The sequence below is a fragment of the Chionomys nivalis genome, chromosome 15 (assembly GCF_950005125.1).
Source record: "Chionomys nivalis chromosome 15, mChiNiv1.1, whole genome shotgun sequence".
NCBI classification, from domain to species: domain Eukaryota; kingdom Metazoa; phylum Chordata; class Mammalia; order Rodentia; family Cricetidae; genus Chionomys; species Chionomys nivalis.
In genome coordinates, this window is record NC_080100.1 from 58,188,590 (window position 1) to 58,213,886 (window position 25,297).

Below are 25,297 nucleotides of genomic sequence, written 5' to 3' on the forward strand. Positions count from 1 at the left end.
GTTCATTTTGTTTTAACATATAATTTTGGTTTATTGAAAAAGTATATATTAGTATGATCTCACATCCCTAACCAAGAACCTATCTCCAAATGACAACAACTTGGAAGGGAAAAGCTAGTTTTTGCCAATGGAGTCTCTCACTGGATATACAAATTACACTTACAGACTGACCTTTCCCAGCAGTACAACACAGAATGAACTCACTGGCATTTTTGGAGATAATCTTTATCTCTTATTGCTTTGTTTGGGCATTTTTTTAACTTAATAATCTGTTCCTTCTATATTATGATTTCTGGTTATGTGTTTTATTGGGGTGTGTTGGGGGTTATGCTTTTTCTATCTATTTTAAATTTTGGCTATTTTTCTTTAAAGTTACCTTGGCTGTTTGTTTTTATAAAGGATAGATAGAAAAGAGGAATAGAGTTGTATGGCTGGGGAGCTGGGAAGTATGTGGCTGAGAGTATAAATCATAATCAGAATATGTTATAAGAAAAACTTATTTAATAAGAAAAAATATGTCAATTAAAAATAATTACATGGTGATTCTTCTCCACCTTCTCCTCCTTCTGTTCAAAAACACCACTAAGAAATTTTAGTTTTGATTTATTTAGATTTTATGAACTATTTAACATTTTCAAAGTTAATTTTAGTATAAAACAGTCTCTTATAAGAGAATATTGTGTTTTCCTATAAATAAAATATTGTACATTCTTGACTAAATTATTATTTGAAAAAAGTCATTTTCTGTTATTTATATAATAAAAGTTATCATAATTTCCATTTGCTTACTTGGGCAGTAAAGATAATTGTGTGACTGGTGTAACAGCTCCCCTTAATTGTTGACTGAGGTTTATGTCCCACCCAATCCTGCAGCTGTTCAGTACAAAGAAACACACAGAGGTATACATTAATCATGAATTGGTTGGCCTATTAGCTCAGGCTTCTTATTAATTCTTATAACTTGTATTAACCCACAATTCCTGTCTGTGTTAGCCACATGTCTTGGTACCTTTTATCAGCTAGGCATTCTAATCTTGTTTCCTTCTTTACTTGATGATGACTGAAAACTCAGCCTTTCCTCTTCCCAGAATTCTCCTGTTCTGGTTGTCTTCTATACTTCCTGTATGGCTACTGGCCAACAGCATTTTATTAAACAAGTACAAGAGACAAATCTTTACAAGGTACAAGATTATTGTCCCACCGCATTTAATATCACAATATACATCATCACACACACACACACATACATACACAGAGAAAGAGAGAGATACACACACAAACTTTGAGCCACATAAAAAATAAATTTACAGAGGTTATTTCCATTTCTACAAAATCTGTCCTGAATATTATTTCACAAATCACCCAATGAAAGAATAAATCCCAAACTATCAAGAAGACAAAGTTTTAAACAATCAGTAACATTTAAATAAAAATCTCAAGCATAAATTTGAACATGAACATAAAAATATGTAAAATTCTAAATAATTAAAATTTAAGGGAACACTAAGATCATTATAAAGATATAAGCCATGATTTGTATTCAATAAAATCAACCATAATAAAAATTTATAAAGTGTACCAAACAAATGTACAATACATCAAAAAAGAAAAATTTTATAAATCCAATCAATTGTGATTGAACCTAAGCAAATAGCAATAATTTCAGTTTTGCACTTCAAAAACATAAATTGCATTTTTATGTAAGAAGAAACTTTAAATTATGTCAGCCATGAAATTCATAGGATCATTCAGAAAAATTTTGGTAGCTGTTCTGTTAAAAAAAAAAAAAGGTCAGCAACTTAAAAATATACCAAAAATGTTTCAGGGCATAATTTTTCAATAATGAAATTCTGATAAGAAAACATTCAAATTTTTACTTCGCATGTCTTCTCCATTATTTATTATAGCTATATTCTGTAGCTATTCATATAAATCTTTCATGTCATTGGCCAACTGTAGAAGCAAGGAGTTGGTTAATACAAAAATAAACACGTAATAAATACAAAATTAATATAGCTGTAAAATTAAAATGAGAAACTTTACACACACACACATACATACATACAAACACATAAATAAACACACAATTAGTAAAAGCAGACTATATATGTGTGTATATATATACATATATACACACACAAGTATGTGATCACAACAATTCTCATGTAAATCATGTCTTTTTATTTTCCTACTTCTAGGCAATGACTTCTTCAGTTTTGATCATCTGTCCCATATTCTCACTTGGTAGTAGCCAATATATATTGATGTGTTTACCAGAATTTCACCGAAATAATCAAATATCATTAAAACGTATTTTAATTTTATTTCCATTTTAAAAGAAGCTGTTTTTCTTAATTCAATAAGTAGCACATAATTATTGAAGAAGATACAAAAATATGAAAAAGTGAATAAAAACATAAAAGGTCATATAATCTTTCTGTGAAATATCCATTACAAAAATTTTGGATCACTGTATACTAATCAATTTCATTGATGTTCCAATATATGTCAAAATTTTAAGAGACTAGAAAGGCTTACAATTCAATTCAGTTTCATAATCCAGATACATAATATCACCTCTAATTTTAACATGCATATAAAATTAATTGAGCCTTTTACAGAATCTTTTTATAAAGTTGATAAGGACTATAAGGGAAGTTTGATTCACTGTGTTTTTTGTAGAAACTTAGTATATGGACTACTTACTGTATTTCTATCTAAACATGTGTGTACCATGCTTGCTCCATAAGCATAATACTTGAGTTTGATATCTCCATATCCACATAAATACATCTGTCATTAGCCTGAAACAGTGATGTAGTGAGTAGAGGTGCTTCTTGCCAAGCCTGAGTCCCATCTCCAAAACTTCTGACATAGGAAAATTTATTTGAATACGGTCACTAGCGAGAGGTACTACAGTTCCTAAAAACTCAGTTCAATCTCTAGAGCTTCAGTATGAAAGGAGATGACACTCTCTGACCACGACCTGTGCTTCATGCATCTAAATTTGTGAATTGACTTGAACATTGAAATGACCAGATAGATCACGATTATTACTTGCTGTGACTCAAGACATCCATTCTTTTTTTAAAAAAAAAATTATTTATTTATTATGTATACAATATTCTGTCTGCATGTAAGCCTGCAGGCCAGAAGAGGGCACCAGAACTCATTACAGATGGTTGTGAGCCACCATGTGGTTGCTGGGAATTGAACTCAGGACCTTTGGAAGAGTAGGCAATGTTCTTAACCACTGAGCTGAAAGACCCCCGGTAGGGACCTTCCCTCAGGTGGAGACCCCGGACCCACAGACCAGGCTGAGACCACGAGTCGGATGCAAACTGCAAGAGGTTTATTAGGTAGACACAGGTACCTGCGGGCGGCAAAGTCTTTTGGAGGACTTGCGCGCCTGCAGACTGGGAGGAGGACTTTTTATAGGAAAGAGGGCAGCAAAAAGCAATTTACAGAAGCAGAAGCGTGGTTATCAGAATGAGGCGGGGGGCATGAATGGTTTTCCTCTCCCAGCATGGATGTCTGGCAGCAGACATCCTGCTCTTATCTTATAGATATCCTACTTTGCAGTCAACCTGCTTTGTAGATGTCCTATCTTATAGATATCCTGTTTTCCTCTCACGAGAGCAGGCTAGCTGCTGATCCTGAGAATCTTTCAAGCAAACAGGACGTTCTCCCGGGGAGCCTGCTAGCTGCGGGTTCTGAGGAGGGGGTCTGTAGGGTCTTTCAGAGCCATCTCTCCAGCCCAAAACACCCGTTCTTTTACTTCTTCTATAATTTGCCTAATGTTACAATGTAGATGGAAAAGAAAAACTAACATTTAAAAATTTTGAAATTGTTGTTTTTCAAAAGCTATATGTGACTATGCAGTTGTGTCAACAATACATGAGTATGCTGGTCCCGTGTTACTTCAACAGTGCAGCTATGATATTAGGACCCAATTACTAATTTTAAAGGAAAGGCAGTATGTGTTTTTAAGCTTGAATTTTATGTAGCATTCTGCTTTGTAATACTGCAGCGCTTTGAATAAGAATGACCCCATAAGCTTATTTGTTTGATTATTTTTTCATTAGGGAAGGAAACTACTTAAGAGGGATTGTGATTGCGGCCTCATTCAACTGAATGTAGCCTTGTTAGAAGAAGTGTGTCACTTTCAAAAGCCCAAGTTAGCCCCAGTTTCACTCTACTTGTTGCCTGTTCATAGAACTCTCAGCTACTTCTCCAGCATTATGCCTAGCTGCATGCTTCCATGTTACCTGACATCAAAATAATGGAGAAAGTCTCTGAAACTGTAAACAAACATCAATTAAATGATAATTTAAAGTAAGTATTCCTATAGTTATGGTGTCACAGAAAAAAATTCTGATTATGATAAACTCAGGTGTTAAGCAGCTTTTCTGTTTGTTTTTTATACACATCACTCGCTCACTGCCAATATCTGTTTTTCCATATTCATTTATATTACTTCACCCACCAGTTAGTTCATTGATATATATTAAAAATAGTTCATTTCATGGCTTGTTAGCCCCCAAACCTTTAATCTTGATAATTATTCTTAAATTAGAATATTTGAACCTCTAACAGCCCTGAAAATTTTGTGTTTTTATTGCTCTACATTCAGGCAGGCATAGAGGACATTGCATGAAAAAATTGTTGTTGCCATAATAAATCATTCATAGCAAATTGCATATGGATTTTAAGGTAGAATAATTTAAAGGTTAGTTTGACTATTTCAATTGGATTTTAAATGTACAATGACCCATTAGATAGACTTCTTTAATGTTCTCATGTATTAATGTGACTATAATTGTCAGATTATATAAATGAATAAATAATATATACATTATATATATGTGTGTGTGTGTATTTTTATTCTTTCTTTTGAAAGTCTGACTTACACACATATCCAAATATCTACATAGAATTTATATTTAAAGAAGTCTCAAAATTTGTATAGACAGAGGAATATTCTCAGAAAATATATGCATATCCACACAAAACAGCCACAATTACCCCAAAATGTCATGTCCAATCAATTTTGTTGATATTTAGGCAATGGTCAGTAGTTTTAAAATTATTCTTAATTTTGGGGAGAAAGTAAAAAAATTTAAAGACAGACTGAATATCAATGATCTCTAAATTTCTCTCAAATCTCTCTTCTCTAATTATCTATGAACACAAAACAGGCAGCTCAGGGAGACTACTACAGAACAGCACAACTAAAAAAATGCAGATTTGTGGGTCCCAGTCTTAATGGGTATATGTGACAAAACACCTAAGGCTCAGGGACCATTACAGAAGAGTAGCAGAAGGATTATACTCTGCTAGTAATATAAAAAGCTATACCCATATGGTTTCAGTAACATCTACCATAATATTAGCTAAACAAGGATCACAACAGTGAACATACCTAAATGGATGGGAAAGTCTATGAGGCCTCATGCCTACATGAAGGACTAGACACAACTGAGGAATCTGGGAACTGAACAGGTAGTCTTCCCCACAAAAGAGTACACTAATTGAATGTCCAGTGTCAAAAGTCAGTCCTGTAAACATACAAGTAGTATTTTATGAAATATATATACTAAATTTAGGAATATTTATTTATATACATATCTGTACATACATAATAGCAATTACTGCAAAAGGAGGCCATGAATTTGAAAGAGAGTAGGAAAATATATATGGGAGAGTTTGAAGGAAGGAATGGAAAGGGGGAATTCCATAATTACATTATAGTATCAAATATAAAATAAAATAAAACATTTTGGAGGTAGATGAGTATCTGTCTTATCTTGGTGTGCAGAAAGTCTTGTGTTAAATGTATAGGACACATCTACATGCACATACATGAAATCCACTACTCCTAAAATACATAATTTATAGGATAAAATGTAGAGGAGAATATTTATAGCATTATATTTGAGTATTGATTTTAGAAATTATTTCTTGACTATGACATAAAAACATGGACATAAAATTAGAAATAGACAATATGTAATATATATAAATTTTTAGAAAGAGATATAAACATTATTTTGAAAAGACTCTATAATGGAAAATATGTGCTAATTTTATATTCATACACACACACACACACACACATATATAGTGATGAGTTAACATTCAGGGTTCATTGCTGCTCTCAGTGTCTATGCTACTGGTGTTATGTTAAGGAAGTGATCTTCTGTGACCATGCATTCAAGGCTACCTTCCCCTTTTTCTTCTATCAGGTTCTGTGTGGCTGATTTATCTTGAGGTCTTTGATCCTTTTAGACTTAAGTTCTCTACATGGGGATACATATGGATCTATTTGCATTTTTTTACATGTTGACATACAGTTATGCCAGCACTATTTGTTAAAGATGCATTCTTTTTTCCATTGTATAATTTTAGCTTCTTTGTCAAATATTAAGTGTTCAAAGATGGGTGGATCAATACCAGGGTCTTTGATTCTATTCCATTGGTCCACTTGTCTGTTTTTATGCCAATAACAAACTATTTTCATTACTGTACCTTTATAATAGAACTTGATTCAGTGATGGTGATGCCTCTGGGAGTTCCTTTATTGTACAGAACTGTATTTATCTATCCTTGGTTTTTTGTTTTTCCATATGAAGTTGAGCATTGTTCTTTCAAGGTCTGTAAAAAAATGTGTTGCTATTTTGATGGGGAATGCATTGAATCTGTAGATTGCTTTCAGTAGGATTGCCATTTTTAATGTATTGATCCTACCTATCTAAGAGCATAGGAGATCCTGGAACTGAGAATCTTCTGTAAGAGCAAAGGACATAGTCAAAGATAAAATGACAGCATGCTGTATAGGAAAAAATCTTTACTAACTCCACATCAGACAGAGGACTGATCTCTAAAATATATAAAGAACTCAAGAAGCTAGACATCAAATGACCAAATAATCTGATCAGAAAATGGGGTACAAATATCAACAGAAAATTCTCAAAAGAAAAATTGCAAATTTCTTAAAAGACAGTAAGGAATTACTTAAGATCATTAACCATCAGGAAAATCCAAATTAAAATGACTCTGAGATATCATCTTACACCAGTCAGGATGGATAAGATCAGAAACATCAATGAGAGTTTATGCTGAAGAGGATGTGGAGTGAGGGGAACACTCCTCCATTGCTGGTGGGAGTGTAAACCTGTGTAGCCATTTTGGAAATCTGTGCAGTAGTTTCTCAGAAAATTGGGAATTAATCTACCTCAAGACCCAGAAATAATGATCTTAGGCATATACCCAAAGGATGCATACTCATATCGCAAAGACATTTGCTCAACTGTGTTTATAGCAGCATCATTTGTAATATCCAGAACCTAGAAACAACCTAAATGGCCCTCAACTAAAGAAATGATAAAGAAAATGTGGTACATTTACACAAGGGAGTATTACTTGGTGAAAAAACAATGACATCTTGAAATTTGCATTCAAATGGATAAAATTAGAAAAAAAACATCCTGAGTGAGGTAACTAAAACCCAGATAGATAAACATAGTATGTACTCAATGATAAGTGGATATTAGATATAAAGCAATGGATAACAGCCTATGTATAGTTCATAATACCAGAAAAGATAGTTAACAAGGAGAACCCTAAGAGAGACATACATGGATCTTCCTGGGAAGGGGAAGCAGACAAGAACTCCTAAGAAAATTAGAAAGGGGTGAAAACAAAGGGTGAAAGTGGAGGGGGAGGGAAGAAAAGGAGAGAATAGGAGAACATTAGGAAATGGGATGCTCAAAAAGGGGAAGTACAGTGAGGGAGAAAAAGAAAATAGATACATTGGTTGAGGGAGCCATTAAAGAGCTATCCAGAAACACAGCAGTAAGGTAATTTCTAGGATTACTCAAGGATGACCCCAGTTAAGACTCTAAGCAACAGTGAAGAGGACATCTAACTTGGCTGTCTCCTGTAATCATATTGATGACTACCTTAATTGTTATTATAAAGGCTTTAGCCAGTCACTGATGGAAGCAGATACAGAGATCTACACTGAAACACTGCACCAAACTATCTGAGACCAGTTCAAGAAAGTGAGAAGTGATAATATAGGCAAAGGGGTAAAGACCATGATAGTGATATCCTCAGAAATAGCTTAGATGAGCTAATAAGAGCTCACTGGTGCTGGACTGATAGCAGGAGAATCTAAATTAGGCCTACTAAATGTGGGGGACAGTTGTGAGGCTTGGGAAGTCTGTGGGGACAGGATTTATCCCTAGTTCTTGAATTGGCATCCAGGAGCCCCTTCTTTTTGGAGGAATACCTTGCAAAGGCTAGATAAAAGTGTGGGGGGATGGTATGGTCTTTCCTGGAAGTAAAGTGTCAGACTTTGTTGACTCCTCATGGAAAGTCTTACCCTTTCTGAAAAGTGTATGGGGGGTGAAGTGGAGGGAAGGTAGGGTAAGCAGGAGGAGGGGAGGGAGGAGGAATGTGGATAGCTATGTAAAATGAGAAAAGATTGCATTAAAATATCTTAATTAAAAACATTTAGAGTTCAAGCAATCCACTTTGAATTTGAATGGGTATTTTTGTAAAAACAATTTGTAATAGTTAAAAGTTTTGTAAAATAATTATTAATATCTTCTAATTATTATTTTATAAAATGAATCAAAGTGAAGGAGATATCATCTTTGTTATAGACTAGAATGATAAACAAAGCAAAGCAAAATGTAGATAAGAAATTTGACAAAGTGAAAACCTTATACACAGCTAGTCATAGTATGATAAATGGTACAGAAATGTAGGAAACATGCAATAAATATTCAGAAATTCCTACCATAGAAACCAGCAATACCACATTTCTGCACAGATCAAAAAAATGAGAACAAGGATTACCAACAGATGTATGAGTACACTGTTGAAACAGTACCAGTTATGATGACCCAAAAGTAGAAGAAAATTCTTTATTTGAATATGACTGACCCTCACAGGACATACTTCACTGGGTATGGGGTTTTGGGCTTTCAAAAGCCCAAGCCAGTCTCTCTCTCTCTCTCTCTCTCTCTCTCTCTCTCTCTCTCTCCCTCTCCCTCTCCCTCTCCCTCTCCCTCTCCCTCTCCCTCTCCCTCTTTCTCTCTCTATTTCTGCCTACTGCCTGCAGATTTGGATGTAGAACTCTCGATTTCTTCTCAGCACCATGTTTGTCTGCTTGTCACAATGATTCATACTACGAGTGGCAATGACAGAGGAACAAGAGGTGGCAATTGACTTCAGGGCTTTGGCCCACCGGAATGCAAGGCACTGATCATGCAAGTAGGATAGGAAGAGTCCTTAGGGCTGTGGCTATGGAATGTCTCTTGTTACTGCTATGCCTTCTTAAGCTTATCGTTGTCATTTTTCTCTCATCTCTGTTATGAATGGGTGGGGTGGGATCCCTACTGTCTTTACTGTAGTGCGATTATCTCATGTAAATATCCTGTTCTACTGGACATTTTTACCGTGAATTATTATGAAGATGATTTCCTCTTAAACTGTGGCTTGGTACTTTTTCTGGTCAGGCAGTCACATTTTGCTTGCTCTGTGTCTCACTTTCTCTGTGTCTGGGTGACCACTGCATGGTGTGGGACCTTGGTCTGTATTCTGTCAATTATATTTTAAATAAATGCTAGTTGGCCAGTAGCCAGGCAGGAAATATAGGTGGGACAACCAGGCAGGAAGTAGAAGTGGTGAAAGACCCCCAGTGCAGGGGAGACTCTCACTCAAGTCTCGGGATAACACGACCCAAACAGTAACTCACAAGAGACCATCCTTGCTGCAATCACATGAGGCTTTAATGATGAGATGAGACGGGAACCAGTGCACTGGGGCCGAGACTCATAACCCATGCTGGGGAAGAGTTCGACCCCGAGTGACCTGGAGAAGAGATTTTTATAGGAAGAAACCACAGCCCAATAATCCGAAATGGGCAGAGAGGGTGTTACAGAAAGTCACAAGGGGACAACTCCCTGCCTCTCAAGATCACTCAAGGTCATAACCAGCTAGTTCAAGATTATTCTCAAGATTACAATCTAACTTTATCTTCAGCTAGTTTTTGAAACACAATCACTGAAAGGGCTAATCCTAGATTTTTGATTCTTCTCTTCCTGCTTGGATTTTTGGCTATTTTCTTCCTGCTGGGGAGGTCTGGATTTATCCAGGTCTTTCAGTGGGTCAATGAGAGCAACAGAATTCTGGGAAGAGGAAAGCCCATTCTTCAGCAATCCTGACCTGATCACAGAGGAAGCAAGATGTGACTGCCTCGCTTAAAAAGGTACAAAGCCATGTGGCTAGCATAGACAAAAATAATGGGCTAATATAAGTTATAAAAGTTAATAAGAAGCCTGAGCTAATGGGCCAATGAGTTTATAGCTAATATAGACCTCTGTGTGATTTCTTTGGGACTTAACAACTGCAAGAACCGGGCAGGAGAGAAAACCCCAACAACAACTACAGACAGACTTTTCCTTTTCCCAGCATTCTCCTGTTCTTGTCATCCTACCTTTACTTCCTGTCTGGTCACCCTGCCTATACTTCCCACCTGGCTTCTGGCCAATCAGTATTTTATTAAAAAATAATACAGTGGCAGGATAAAAGACCATTGCTCCACAGCATATGTACACTGAAGATTTAAAGTAGAGCTGACTGATTGTCATATATAAAAGTTCAGATTTGCGATTATTTTAATATTTTTTTTATAAAATTCCCTTTTGAGATAAATATGAAAATGATTGATCCTTAGTTTGTAACCTCAAATATAGCCAGTAAATAAACGAATTGGCTTATAAAAATGTCTTGCCTGCTTACACTTTGTTAACCTGTAACAAATTGCTTGAATATGTATGTATGTGGCTTCTTGCAGATATTTTTTTACCCGTAATACATAAAATATTTAATCATATGAGGGATATGGAAAACATGTTTTTTCTTATATTCATTGTAATCATTTGTTTGAAAAATAGAATGTAACCATTATTAGAGAAAATAGGGGAGAGAAGGAAGATTCCTGAAAGCAGTGAAAAAGAAGTCTTCAGGAAAGAGACATAAAGAAAACATTAGGGTAGAAGAGCAGAACAAAGAATAAAATAGGACAAGCAACAGAAAAAAAATGAATAAATGACTCAGAAATGTCCTCATGTGTCTGTCTGCCCAGTAGTTTGCCTATTCTCCATCTCCTCTTCAGTTCAGTGTCTCTGTCCTGCTGGAGGCTTGTCATTCATTAGCATACTAGGTGAGATTCTGATATGTTGGTGTGTGTGTTTCTCTTTTTTGACAGCCCCAGAGAATTTTTATTCCCTCAGATAGAAAAGTCAATTGAGAGATTAGTCCACAATTTCATGGTTCCCCTTCAAACCCTAAGCTGCTGGGGGATGGTTCTTACAGCAGCATCATACCATGCTGATAATGGAATAAGCCTCTGAAACTAAAAACAAGGAAGGATTTTGAGACATTTAGTCACAGTGAATCCACATCCAGAACACAGCAAGAAGTTAATGAACACTTGTGTTTAGCTGTCTTTTTCTTCATATTTACTCTTGAACCAGAGCCAATATTTGTTTGAGGTCTTCTTTATTCCATTCTTACGATCTAGTTCATACTTTACAGATTTATCCAGAAGTTTCGCTCATCAGTTTTTCTTGATCCTGTAACCCTGCCAATATTAACTATCATGGATATACAATCTCATATACTGCAAATCATCTCAAAGTAATTTCTAGGAAATTAGTCATTTCATTATATTGGGGAATGATGACAAAACTAGAAGAATTTGTGCAGATTGTAAAGAATAATTTTTAACAGCTTAAAGCATTTTATTAAGTATTTTCCATTAAATATTTCATATTAAATTTATGTAAGTCAACACAGAATTGTGCAATGAGTAAAAAATTTCAGTTTTGTGAAATTAAATTTATCTGAAAATCTGTCACTCAGCACCACATGCAAATATACTTAATACTAATAACTTTACTCTTAAAGTGGTTAAGATGGTAAGTTTCATATTACAATATTAACACAGTTTTTTTTCAAAAGAAACACTAAGCCTTTTTATTAGAAAAAATTTGGTTCTCTGTATTCTCTCTTTTTTTTTTTCTAACCTTCCCATAGCATTTACCTACTGACTATTGCCTCCTTCGGCCAAAGATCTCTCTTATACTCAGAACAAGGTATCCTTTCCTCATCATGTTTCACTATAACCTCCTTAATTTATTTTTCTACTGGATATTATCATTATCTGAGGGTTTTTTTTTTTTTGGTGTGTCTGTGTTTTTTAATACTTTCTGGCCTTATCCCTAAAAATAAAATGAATTTGTATTTTTATGTATTATGAGATGATGAGCACATAGAACTTTGGTTGGATGATATAATGTTATCAATGACTATTTGTAAATAAATGAATAGAAAGTTTTAAGAATATTTGTGCAATAAATTGATCGCAATCTAAATAAATGCATTATACCTATTTGATAAAGATGTGAAAGCTTAGTATGTTAGTAAGTGGGTTTTTGTAAACAAATGGATTAAATGATTGAATAATGTAGCCAAAGAAGAGTAAAACATATTAAGTAAAAAGAGAATAGCAGATAATGCTTCTGATGTACACACATAAATGATCCAGTAAAATGAAAACAAAACCACTAGAAAATTAGCTGAGATAGCTTGAAATTGCATTTAAATTGACGAATTTGTCATGACTGTGAAAAACAGTAGGGAGCAAAGCAAACTAGCCAAGAAACAGAACAAATCTTGAGAGGGAAGGACAGAATATAGCATCAAATGGAAAAGGCTTAAGTCTCAAGTGGTGAGATGATAAAAAAAAAGAAGCATGCTTTCGATGTATGTCAACCTGAACTACAGTGATCACAGGAATCAAGGTGTGTCTTTCTTTAACTATGTGCAGTATTCAAAACTTACATGCTTTGGGTAATTAGAAACTAATGCAAGAAATTTTCAGCCATATTTTTGTTTCTAAAGCTGACTCAGCAATTTCAGTACTTACTATACAAGTATAAAGACAAGACTGTAAATCTCCAGATTTCCACCCAAAGTTAAGAATAGAAAAAGAAAATAATGATTTACTACCCTATAAGCTAGTGTGTGTGTGTGTTAAAAAAAAAAAGGGGGAGAGTTTAAGTGGAGATACCATGCATGTGTTGAAAAGATCTATACCAGAAAGCATGGATGATCAAATAAAAATACTAATGTTAGATGTGAGCTACCTCATCTAAGTTGTGAGTCTCCTGGGCTTCCAGCACCCCACAGCCACTTAAGCAATTACCACTTATTTTGATTGCTTTCCAAAGTATATAATAAGATCCTACAAATAAGGCTAAAGAGATGGCTCAGTGGTTACTAGTTCATACTGGTCTTGCAAAAGATTGAAGTTCTATTCCCAGTACCTATTTTGTGCCATAATTAACCACAAAGATTCAACATATCCATATAATTCATCTGGAGAGGTGTCTCAGCAGTTAAGACAACTAACTGTTCTAGCAGGGGACTCAAATTTCATTTACCCTGCACACAGTTCCAGGGTTCTTATGCCAGAACCTCTGCAGACACTAGCACACACATAATGCACATATATAAATTCAGACAAATTCACATGCACATAAAAAGTTTTAAAGGACTCTATAAAGAAGACATCATACACCTTGATTGGAAGACAAAGAAATCAAGCTGGAACTAAATTGGAAGGCCCATTCCTGACTGTTAGTACATAAAATGAAAAAGAAGCTGGGACAGAAAAAGTCATAATGAGTTTGGTAAACTGTAAAACCTACAAGCTACAGTAGAATTCTAGCAGGCAATAAAAGTTTATGAGTACAATCACAGATGACTCTTATGCGGTAGAAATAGTTGTCTAATGGTATGTGAGCCTAGTCTGTTTGGATGCTCACCTTCCTAGACCCGGATGCAGGGGAGAGAGCCTTGGGCTTCCCACAGGGCAGGGCACCCTGTCTTCTCTTAGGACTGGAGAGGAAGGGGGAGGGAGAGTGGGGGGAGTAGGAGGGAAATGGGAGGATGGGAGGAGGTGGAAATTTTTAATAAATAAATAAGTTTTAAATAAAAGATTTTATTAAAAAGTGGAAAAACATTTCTGATACTGGGAGCCTAGCTAATTACCCAGTGATAATGAAAGCATTATTACTGGAGGAGAATCTACAGCCATTAACTTACTAAAGCAGCATAATCCCCCAAAACAATGTATAGAAAATTATTTTTATACCTACAGATAAATGTAGTCTTCACCCACTATCATGAAAACTTCCCTCTGCAATAGATAACATTACAGAAAACCTCCACCCATTAGAATGCTGAGTTGTGGAGCCCAGTCCTAATGGACACAACTCAAAACATTCAGGCCCCTAAGGCTCTGTAAACATCATTAAAAGGTGGGGGCAGGGGCAGAAAAATTATAAAAGTCTTAGGATCAGTGAGCTTTCTGTGAGATTATGTTTCCTAGAAACATCAGAAACTACACCTATAAAGCACCACCAATATGCAAGCAAATGAGCAAGTCCCACAGCATTTACTTGCTGAACTCAATGGTAAAAGGCCCAAGAAAGCTTCAGTCTGTACAAAGACCTATAAATATCTGAAGAAAACCAGGAACAGGAGAGGTGGTTTTTCTGCAGGTAAGAACACATCAATTGGCTGTCCAGTACCAAGGAGTAATCCTGAAAACATAAATTCTGGTATCAAAATACAAACTCAAAAGGCTATATTTAACAATATCTGTATATATGCATATACATACATACATGCAATAACAATTAGAAAAAAAGATGCAATGAATTTTAAAGAGAGTGTTTGGAGGCAGGAAAAGGAAGGGAGAAATGATCTGATTAAATTATAATCACATATACCTATAAAATATAAGTCAAGTCCAAAAAAACCTGGTAATATCCATGAGAATGATATATATCTAAGTTAATTATAAATTAACCAACCAAGAATAAAATGAAAAAAATAATTTCTAAAAATTATAAAACATATGTTCAACATATCATTATTGTATGTGATGAAGAGATGATTAAACTTTCATTATCTCATTATATTTTAGATATGATATTACTAGAACACACTAAGAAAATCATGTGTGTTATAAAGGTTAATTCTACTATTTTCCAAGACTACACTCTGATTTTATAATCAAGAAAGGAAAGATGATAGGGTCTGAATTTAATTATTCCCATACCATTTTGCTTTGCAGGAAAAATTAAGTGCATCAGCCTTGTATTATCTTACAAGTACAAGATGTAACACCTCACATGCTACATTATAAGGCAAATGTTTTATATTCTGTTGCAAGAGGCTGCTAGTTTGTTCCTGCCTACTCAGTCCTGAAATAAAATTATCTTTAGCTTCTTATTGCCTAACTCTTACATATTAATTTAGCCCATTTGTAGTATGATATATTTTAGCACTAGGTTCACAGCCTACCGGTAAGGTTTCGTCCAACATCTGTCTCTGCTTGGGTTACATGGCTTCTATTTGATTCTGCCTCCCTTCTCCCAGCATTCAGTTTAGTTTTCCCCACCTACCTAAGTTCTGTCCTATCAACAGGCCAAGGGAGTTTCTTTGTTCAGCAATGGCATTCACAGCACACGGAGGGGAATCCCACATCAATATTCAGTTCTCATTATTTTGTGAATTTGAAGTTTGATTTTAAAACATGTACAAAGAGAAGAACGAGAAATGCATTTTAAAGGGCATGATCAGCATGCAGTGTCTTAAGATGATTATGTTACTGGAATTTCATATCACTGCTCAAATCAACACAGATAACAGGATCAGTTTCTTTTTGTGTATTTAGGAGAGATGTTTAAATGAAAATAGTGACCCATAGTAAATAAAAATATTTTTCATAACATTTAAGTAAGAGATTATAGGAATAAGAGACTGGAGAGATTGCAAGTAGGTAAGAACTGTGCAAGCATGACTGCTTGAGAATAGTCCCAGTACCCATATAAATTACTGGGCATAGCAGCAAGCACTAATGACCCCAGTACTTAATGGGATGGAGAAAAGGGGATCACTGGGGATTGATGACTGCTAGCTTTACTCCAGGGAAAGATTAAAAACTATCTGGTGCAAATATCCATCTCCCCCCCCCCCACACACACACACACAAAACCACTCATACATGTATAGAAATGTATATGCAAATACACACAGTCATATACCCAGCAATAAAATGTGTGTCAACAATCAGGTAACCTTTCATTAAGAGAAATTAAGAAAATACTTTGCTGTGTTACCAACTAAGAACTTCATAAAAATCAGTGCCTCACCTTGCTTTTTATTGCTGTGATAATACTGACCGAAAGCAACTTGGGGAGGGAAGGATTAATTTGGCTTACATATCAAAGCCCATAAAGAAAGGAGGCCAATAATCTTGGAGGTAGAGATAAAAGATTGAGCTGGCCAGAAGAACATTCCAAAGAATCTCTGGCCTCCCTCATCTGCTAAGGCCCAGGTCAAATGCTGTCACCACGCCTGTGCCTAAATAAGACCGCCTCTGACCATATCAGCAGAAAGTGAACTTTCCTACTGTGATGGTTTAACTGCTGCTGTGACAGGGATGGTGACAATGGCACTTCACATGCTAAAACGATGTTGAGAGAAAGGAAGAGTGACAAATGGGACCAGAAGACATTGTGTCTGCGGAAGCATTCATATATCACTAGCGAACCCAGTGAAGAATTTAAATCCAGGACTTAGGATTGGAAACTAAGTACAGACAAGGAAGTGAATGTGTGTATGTACTGTGCACACAAAATGAAAAACAAGAAGAGTTTCTGTGTTGCTGATACGGCATTGTACATCAGGGCTGTTCTTGTCCTTAAAGGTTCATCTTAATTTAAACAAAATTACATTATTCCCCCTACTTCCTCCAGTACCTCCATGCTCCAAGATTGCTCTTAAGTTCATGGCCTCTTTTATTTAGTTATTATTTCTACACACACACACACACACATTAAAATAAAAAAATAAGTATAAAAAGGAAAGAAAATGAGGTCAGGGAGAAAACTTGAGGCAGGAACCTATAATCAAGAACTGAAACAAAGGCAGAATGGTGCTTATTGAAAACACTTCCCATCACTCTGCACACACACACACAAGCACAGTTAGAAATAAAAATAAATAATTTTAAATTATTAGGTGATGAATGATTCAATTAGAGGAAAAACTTAAGACTTACATCCATGAAATAGCTATTGTAATTATTGTCTAAGACATTGTAACTATAAAACTTAGTCACATACTTTGTCAGAAAGCATAATTAATAGACAAATGTTGGCATAATTATATGAATTGGCAGTATCAGTTATGTAATACTCAAATGATCAAGTTGGTATTTAAGTTCTTTTCTATTTGATGTCATTTGTTTATGTTATACCAGTATTATAAGAGAATTTTATGCATATAACATCAGGCTAGTGACACAATTTCAGAGAATTTTATGTTAATAGAATAATGTTATTTTGAAGACGAAATATGATTTTCCAAGGATAACTTCAAATCATATCCATTTTATTTGTTTACCTTTTTTGAGGAATAATTTTCTTACTTGCTTTTTCCATCTTCTAATAGCTCGTTGTGACTCTTGAAAACCAGTTACAACTGAGGAATGCCAGATAAAATTATATAGAAGACCATAAGTAGAACAGTTGTTTAAGAGGGTATAACTCATCTAATAGTCTGAGAAATATAAAAACCTCGCATAAACAATATACACAAATTATTCCATACATTTCTGATCCAAGTGATTCAATACAAACAATGAACACTAAAAATTGAGTACATTCTTTTGATTGAGTGTCACCAATCATCTACTTACACATTTTCAATATTTAACTATTAATTATATTTAATAGACTGAAATTGGTCCCTAAAAATTTGAATACCATTATTATAATGTTTTCATAAAACATAATAAAAATATTTCAAAAGACTGAAGGCCAATGAGACTTCATAGTTTTCCAATTTTTTGAGTTCTTTTTATGCTTTACAAATGTGCCTGGTATTTTAATAATAATTAATTACATATATTATAATTTTTGCCTGCAAGCCCTGCCTATGCTAGTTCCTGTCTCACTTTTGGTCATTCAGCTCCTTATTAGACCATCAGGTGTTTTAGGCAGGCAAAGAATCACAGTTTTACAAAGTTAAACAAATGCAGCATAAACAAAAGTCACACACATTAAAATAATATTCAACAACACTCAAAGGTAATGGAGGTCAAACCTATGCAAACGGATTTTTAAGTCTGTTCATCTCAAGAGACCGGAAGTGTGTCTCAGTGGTAGAGTACTTGGACAGCAAGTAAGACTTCAGATTATTGTGTCCTGTGTGTGGAAACCTGTAGGAGCCTGCTGCTACAAGGTCGGCTAGAGATTCTGGATTGGGGATCATTGAGGTCAAAGAAAAGTCAGAAGAAACAGAAGACAGGATTGAATCATAAGGTCTATCTGGTTATGCCAAAGCAGCAAAAACAGCCCCAAGCTTATTTCAAAACTTGATACAAAAGCAAAACAAAGCACAGCATAGAGGGTCCTTCAGTATCTAACCACAAGACCATTCCTGTCCTTGCGAGAGCAGCCTCCTCCCCAAATGTACTTGCTGCTCGGAAGAAGCCTTACTTTCTACCTTAATGTTTCTGAAGTTTGTCATCAACAGTATACTTTTTATATAGATATACACTAGATAGAGTGTTCTTTTCTCACCGGCTAAATTAGAAGTCTCTCATAGCCCTCAAGGTTATAGGAAAAAGCAGAGCAGGCAAGCTTGAACTCAAATGACTTCTTAAAGTCAGAAGTGACTTCAGAAGGAAACTGAGTCACACGTGGGCTACCACAGAAACCCCTTTGGGGTATTGGACTCTTTCACAGGGGTCACCTAAGACCATCAGAGAACAAATATATTTATATTATGATTCATAACAGTAGTAAAATTACAATTATGAAGTAGCAATAAAAATAATTTTATGGTTGGGTGTTTATCAAAACATGAGGGACTGTATTAAAGGACTGCAGTATTTCTGAAGCAGTGGTTCTCAGACTGCCTAATCTCCACATACTGCATGCTTGGGGAGTTTTTAGTGTTTGTACAATTTAGGGATATTGGATTGATGTGAAATTTCTTAAGAATTATTTATGTCTTCTCCCAGGATTACTGCATCTAAGCTTTCCCAGGTAGTCCTGAGCTACCCTGTCCCACTTTTAGGGACATATCCTTATGTACTTGAAAGTCTTCCTTATACTTTGGAGGTCATGATGCATGCAAAGAAGCCAGAGATCCCTTTATTACGCTCTGAAATATTGTTTTCTGTCCCTGTACTTACACAGAAACAAGATAATCAGAACAAAGTAAATGTAAACACAGCTCGGGCTAGATGAGTTGGTCACAGGTCAGATGACAAGTCTCATCCTACTATTATACACTTAGGCAATTACACAGCGTGGACAGCCACAGAGTTAGAATGACTGGAGTTACATTGCCCAGTTACTTATGTGAATGGGCAAAGAATGTTGTAGGAAAATGATAAAAATAGGAGGTATCAAGACCTCTTTTTTTTTAAGAAAATTTAATTTATGCAGAGCCACAGGGGTGTCATATGACCAACCAAGAAAAGAATGTCAGCATAATATATTTATAATATAATATTATAATATAATAATATATATAAATAAATTCTATAAAGATGTAAACTGTAAACATCGTATTATTCCAGAAATAGAGTAATAACTGCAGCAGTTTTGGCTTGAGGAGTTTTCTTGTGTACTCTGACCATTAAGCGTCAATCATATACTGCTAGGGACATGGCAAACTGCCTGGGCTGGCATGAAGATTTTCTGTCTAGTGTCCTCGAAACAGAAGGAGTTATGTAAAAGTTGGGCTATGGGGTTGAGGAGTAATAATTATTGTAAAAAATAACTGTTTAGTCAGTTTTCAATGATGACTAAATGATACGCAAGGGGAAGTAAAACGTGTCCAAAAACAAAAATAATTTTATCTATGTTTTGGAACAACATGAATCGATCCCTGCGTACTGAATTCTAGATAAATAAGAAGCATTCTATATGCTAATCAACCAAGCTGCAAAACTTTTCTAACCACCATGGCCTGGCTTAGTACTTACCTTATAGAATCCTTACCTCCTCTCTGGGTCCTGGCTATTATTGGTGCTGGCCCTAGGGAAGCTCACTTGTGAACACACAGAAATTGAGATTAAAATAGTGATTATCGGGAGGTGGGTGGGAAGATAACACAAACAAAATTAGATTATGGGAATGAGTTCAAAAGAGCAATTACACAACATAGTGACTATGCTTAAAAATATTTAAATGTTTAAAATCATTAGCAGAGTAATTTTTAAATATATTCAGCACAAAATATGAAAAAAATAGTTAATTAAAATCTGTGAGGATAATTGGGTTATATTAGTAAATGAATGTACATTTCGGAATTTGTGATATATTGTATATTTATACAATCTGTCAATGAAAATCAAAATAAAATTGATATTATTTTGTTATCTTGTTATTCATATTAATGTCACACAACTAAATTAGTAACGTCATTTTCCTAAATATGTAAAATCATTCTTATGAGGTAAAAGTGTGTATTTTCTGATTTTTTAATCAAATACAACGTTTTTGCTTTAACACAAATAAAAATAAGGCTGTATAATTATCATAAGTATTAAAATATTTATTTTGATTTTATGTCACAAAGAAATGGAAAAGTGAAGTCATTTCATATTTTATAATGACCTTATTTTTAAAAAGTTATTTGGCATTTGTTTTCAGTTTCTGTTCCAGGTGTATTTTTGCTACATGAAATCTGTGAATTTGTTTAATATTTGCTTGTTAGCAAATGCAGAAATTGTTGAGTTCTATTATGTAATATGGTAATTCCGAAACCGATCAATACTCTCTCAGACATCTTACTGCTGAAAGTTGCAGCTGAGTTCAAATGTGCTTAAAGAAAATTTTTTTTTAATTATCAATCAGGAAGAGCATAGCTCAAGTTATTGCTTGTCAGTTTTATACATTTCTAAAACCTGAGCAAGCATTATTTCTTTCCTTCTTTAATGTCATGAACTATAAATTTTAAAGAATATGCAATGTGCATTACTATTTATTTCTCAAATTCATGAAGTCAACCAGAGGGAAAACACATTAAACAAATCATTGATTTCACTGTGGGGTAGGAATTGTTCCTGTGTCTCATTAACCACTGTTAAGTGAATGATGACAAGACATACATACATAACATACATACATACATACGTGTGTGTGTGTGTGTGTGTGTATTTATATAATTGATTTGCAAGGCAGAGACTAGTGGGATCAAAACCTTAAATTCTACCAAGCAGTTTTTCCTCTGTTCTTTTAAATTTGTAATCAACAGGATGATAAGTAACTTATTATGAATCAGAACTTCTTAACATTTTTCTTTTTCTTACATTTGTTACATACATTTTACAATTTGTTTCACTCCATACTAGGAATTCAAAGTTTAAATTCAAACTTCAGAATTTGAGTTATGCATAATTCTCTTTTATTCAGAATCCTTTACTTTTAATTTTACTACAAAGAATACAGACTCAACAGAATATCAAAAGAAAAATGGGAGGCTCTGAGTCGCTCACATATGTCCTTATATATAAATGCAATAAGAGGGGCTGGAGAAATGGGTTGGTGGTTAAGAGCACTGACTTTTCTTTCAGAGGACCTGGGTTCAATTCCTAGCAGCCACATGGCAGCACACAACTGTCTGTAAATCCAGTTCCAGGGGATCTGACACCTTCATGCCAATACACATAAAATGAAGTTAAATAAGTCATAAAAATACCTTTAAGAAAAACAACAAGAATTACTTTTACCCTTATTTTAAGAGCAGTGAGTGTGTGTGTGTGTAAACGAATTAACAGTATCCACAAGGAGGTTCCACACACACACACACACACACACACACACACCAAGGCTGTGAAATGATTTTGAGTTCTAAGAATGACCTTTTATCCTTTTATGTTCAAGTTATCTTTTTTTTTCCTGAAATCCCTAAACCATGGCATAGTATAACAGTACCACATGTCAAAGTCTTGCCTCTTGGAGTTTCTTATATGCTTGTAAGTAACTGGAGCCTAAAGGGCAGTTATGTAGGTAACCAGGTATATCTACATGACTGAATTTCAACAAATTTCTAAACACCAAGACAACAAACACTTAACAAATGCTGCTGTACTTGATAGTCAGAAATGTGAGCACTCTTCTCACCACCACTGGCAGGCAACAACCAGGAGAGGATTCTTTGAGAAATAATGTTTCTCAGGCATCTTTTGATTTTTGTTGGATTTAATCCATGTCTTTTAACTACAATATGTGGAAACTGTGCTTGTAATCATTCCTAAGGAGTCCTATGAGTCTTCCTGAGAATTAAAGCTGAAGGTGTTCATGGGCACCCTTTTACCTGTACTTGATATCAGGAGTGAATAAATTCTTATATATTGCTTATTAACAGTAGAATAGGACTAAATATATGTATATGCCATTCAATAATGTCATGGTTTATTTCACCAAGAAGGATCTTACTTTGTTTATCAGTTCATACTGTCTCCTGATGGAGAACCTCCGCCTTTCACCAGGGGTGAAACTCCAGTCAATGTAAATGATCAACAGTTACTCTGTTCTAAAAGTACATACTCAAATCAGAAGAACTTTTACTTCTGAGTTTATTTATTTTTAATATTGACACATATTTTGAATTATAAGACGTGAAGACTATCTTCTAAGCATGTATGCTTCTTACTGCTGAGAAGTGCATCCTAGCTGGTTTTCTAGATATGATATTGTAGAATGCTTATGAAAATAATGAAAGTCAAGTATTTGGTTCAGATAATTTCAAAAGAATGTAAACTTTGCTTTAGGCTGAGATAACAGTGGGCATAGACAGATATTATATTTCAGGCAGAAACATTTTTATGTTCAATTGATTTCAGATTTCAGGTGAAGTGATTATTAATTCAAAGAATACCAATTTATTTTAGAAAAATATTTGTAGAAAGCAAAGTGCCGTAAATGAAACTTTTAACAATCATTGAAGGCAAAGGTCTGAACATCCTGCTATTCTTACATGTAACATGCTTTCCAAACATGACCATGCCTTCTATACAGGACAAAATGACATATTAGGATCCAAAAGTCACTAAAGTATACTCCTACTTGTGTCTTTCTGCTGACTTGATCTTGTTACTTGGTTATTCTCCTGATTAACCTGCACAATGGCCAGAATCACTAGGGAAACGAGTACTAAGAACTCATGACTCATATTTTCTGCTTGACTGCTTCACCATCATTCAAACTATCTCAAAGTTTCGGATACATCACCATGTGGTATCTGCTTGTCTGCTGTCCTCCACCTGTGTTACCTCTCCAGTCCCAGCTACAATGTCTTACTTGGGGATGTTGTATTAACATTTAAAATTTATATGCTCAAAAATACAAATTTGTAGTTGAACAATATTGAAATTTTTTTCCTCTATTGTTTTATGTTGTATTTTAAATAAATTAAAAAAAAATTAAATAAAATATAAAAATGAGTATGATTGAGAATTTTTCCCACCTTCACCCCTTCCACTTCTGCCTAAAGGCTGTTGGAGCTGGTAGGATGATACTCAGTAGCCACCTAGAAAATCAGGCAGTTTTTATATAGAAAACTTGAGTCCTGGATATTTTAATCAGAAACATAGATCAAAGAGTTGTTCATGATAGTTTGTAGATCCACTGTGATTGTACAGATTTATATTGTCTAATAATGTCCTTTTATGCAAAGAACTTGCCATCCATATTTTTATTAAACATAATTTTCATATTATCTCATTTATTCTACTTATTTATATGGGCAACTAATTTATAGGAATATTCATCTCCCCATAATCCTGAATTAATCAAGGAATAAATATAATAAAAACATATACAAAAATATTAGTATTAAATTATATGTTTTGGTCTTCATTATTCCTAAAATGTTCTATTAAAATTTAATGTTAATAATGGAAATTTTGAGACTATATAATTTAGTAATCTATATGAACCACACAAGTAATTTATTAACATAGTAAGTTTCTTAATGTATAGCTATATAATTATTCATTTATCTTCTCAATGAATTTTAATTAAAATATTATTCTGTAGAAATTATTTACTGAAATAATATTACCTCTATGTTTTATTAGTCATCCAGTTTCTGAAAGTCATGACAAGTTGTAGCATGCAAAGCATGCCTTAGCATTATTTCCATCAAAGCATACTTCTGCTTAGGGACAATGAAGTACGATATTTTACTACACCTTGCTATTTCCCAACTCACAACTCCTATGGCCTTGAATCTTGACTACTCAGTCGACATGGAAATCAAATTCACTTCTTTTGAACTCAGCAGGTTAGGGATTATGCCAGTCCTGAGTATATTAAAACTATGGAGTGGAGGATTGCTGTTAATTTAAACTGAAGTTTGAATCAAAACCTAACAGAAGTAGTTCAAACTGAAAACTCTATTCCCCCAAATGTCCTTTTTAGGTGCAGATAAAAAAATGACTGTGTCATTCAGTGACCTCGTATCCAATAGACATTCACCATATGATAACTGTGAAAAAGGATAATAATTTTGCTTCAAATACATTTATAAATTATAAAAAAGATTTGGTTTTGTGTCAGATTTCATTATTTTCTAGGTTGCATAAGAAGACATCACCTGCTCAATTACGAGTGATCACAGGACCTCTGAGTTGGAGCTATTGTCTTAATAAGCTAAGCACATTAACATAATCTGTATTTTTTTTTATTTAACACATGTAGATCCTTATTTCTTTAATATAAGCTATATTTACATCAGTATGCTTAAATGTGTTTTGCATTAGATTTTAAATTTACATCTCATTAAAGGTCAATTTAAATTTAAAGGTACACAAAATGTGAAAACATTCATATTTCATATCTGAAATTAAAGCAAACTTTTCAATGAACTAAAATAATCTGCATTTTCACCTGCTATTTTCTTAGCTCCTGTAATTGTTATAATTGGCACATAACTGGCTTATAATTTGTGTATATTTTGTGAAATTATGGATGTGGATCTTTTTATTTCCTTTAAAAGTGACAATTTTAGTTTATTACCTAAGTAAGAATAGACTTTATTGTGAAGCTGTCAGCTTCATAAGTGAGAGCTGCCCATGAGGTGATCAAAAAAACCCACATTTATTGAACTAGAGTTGAGACCT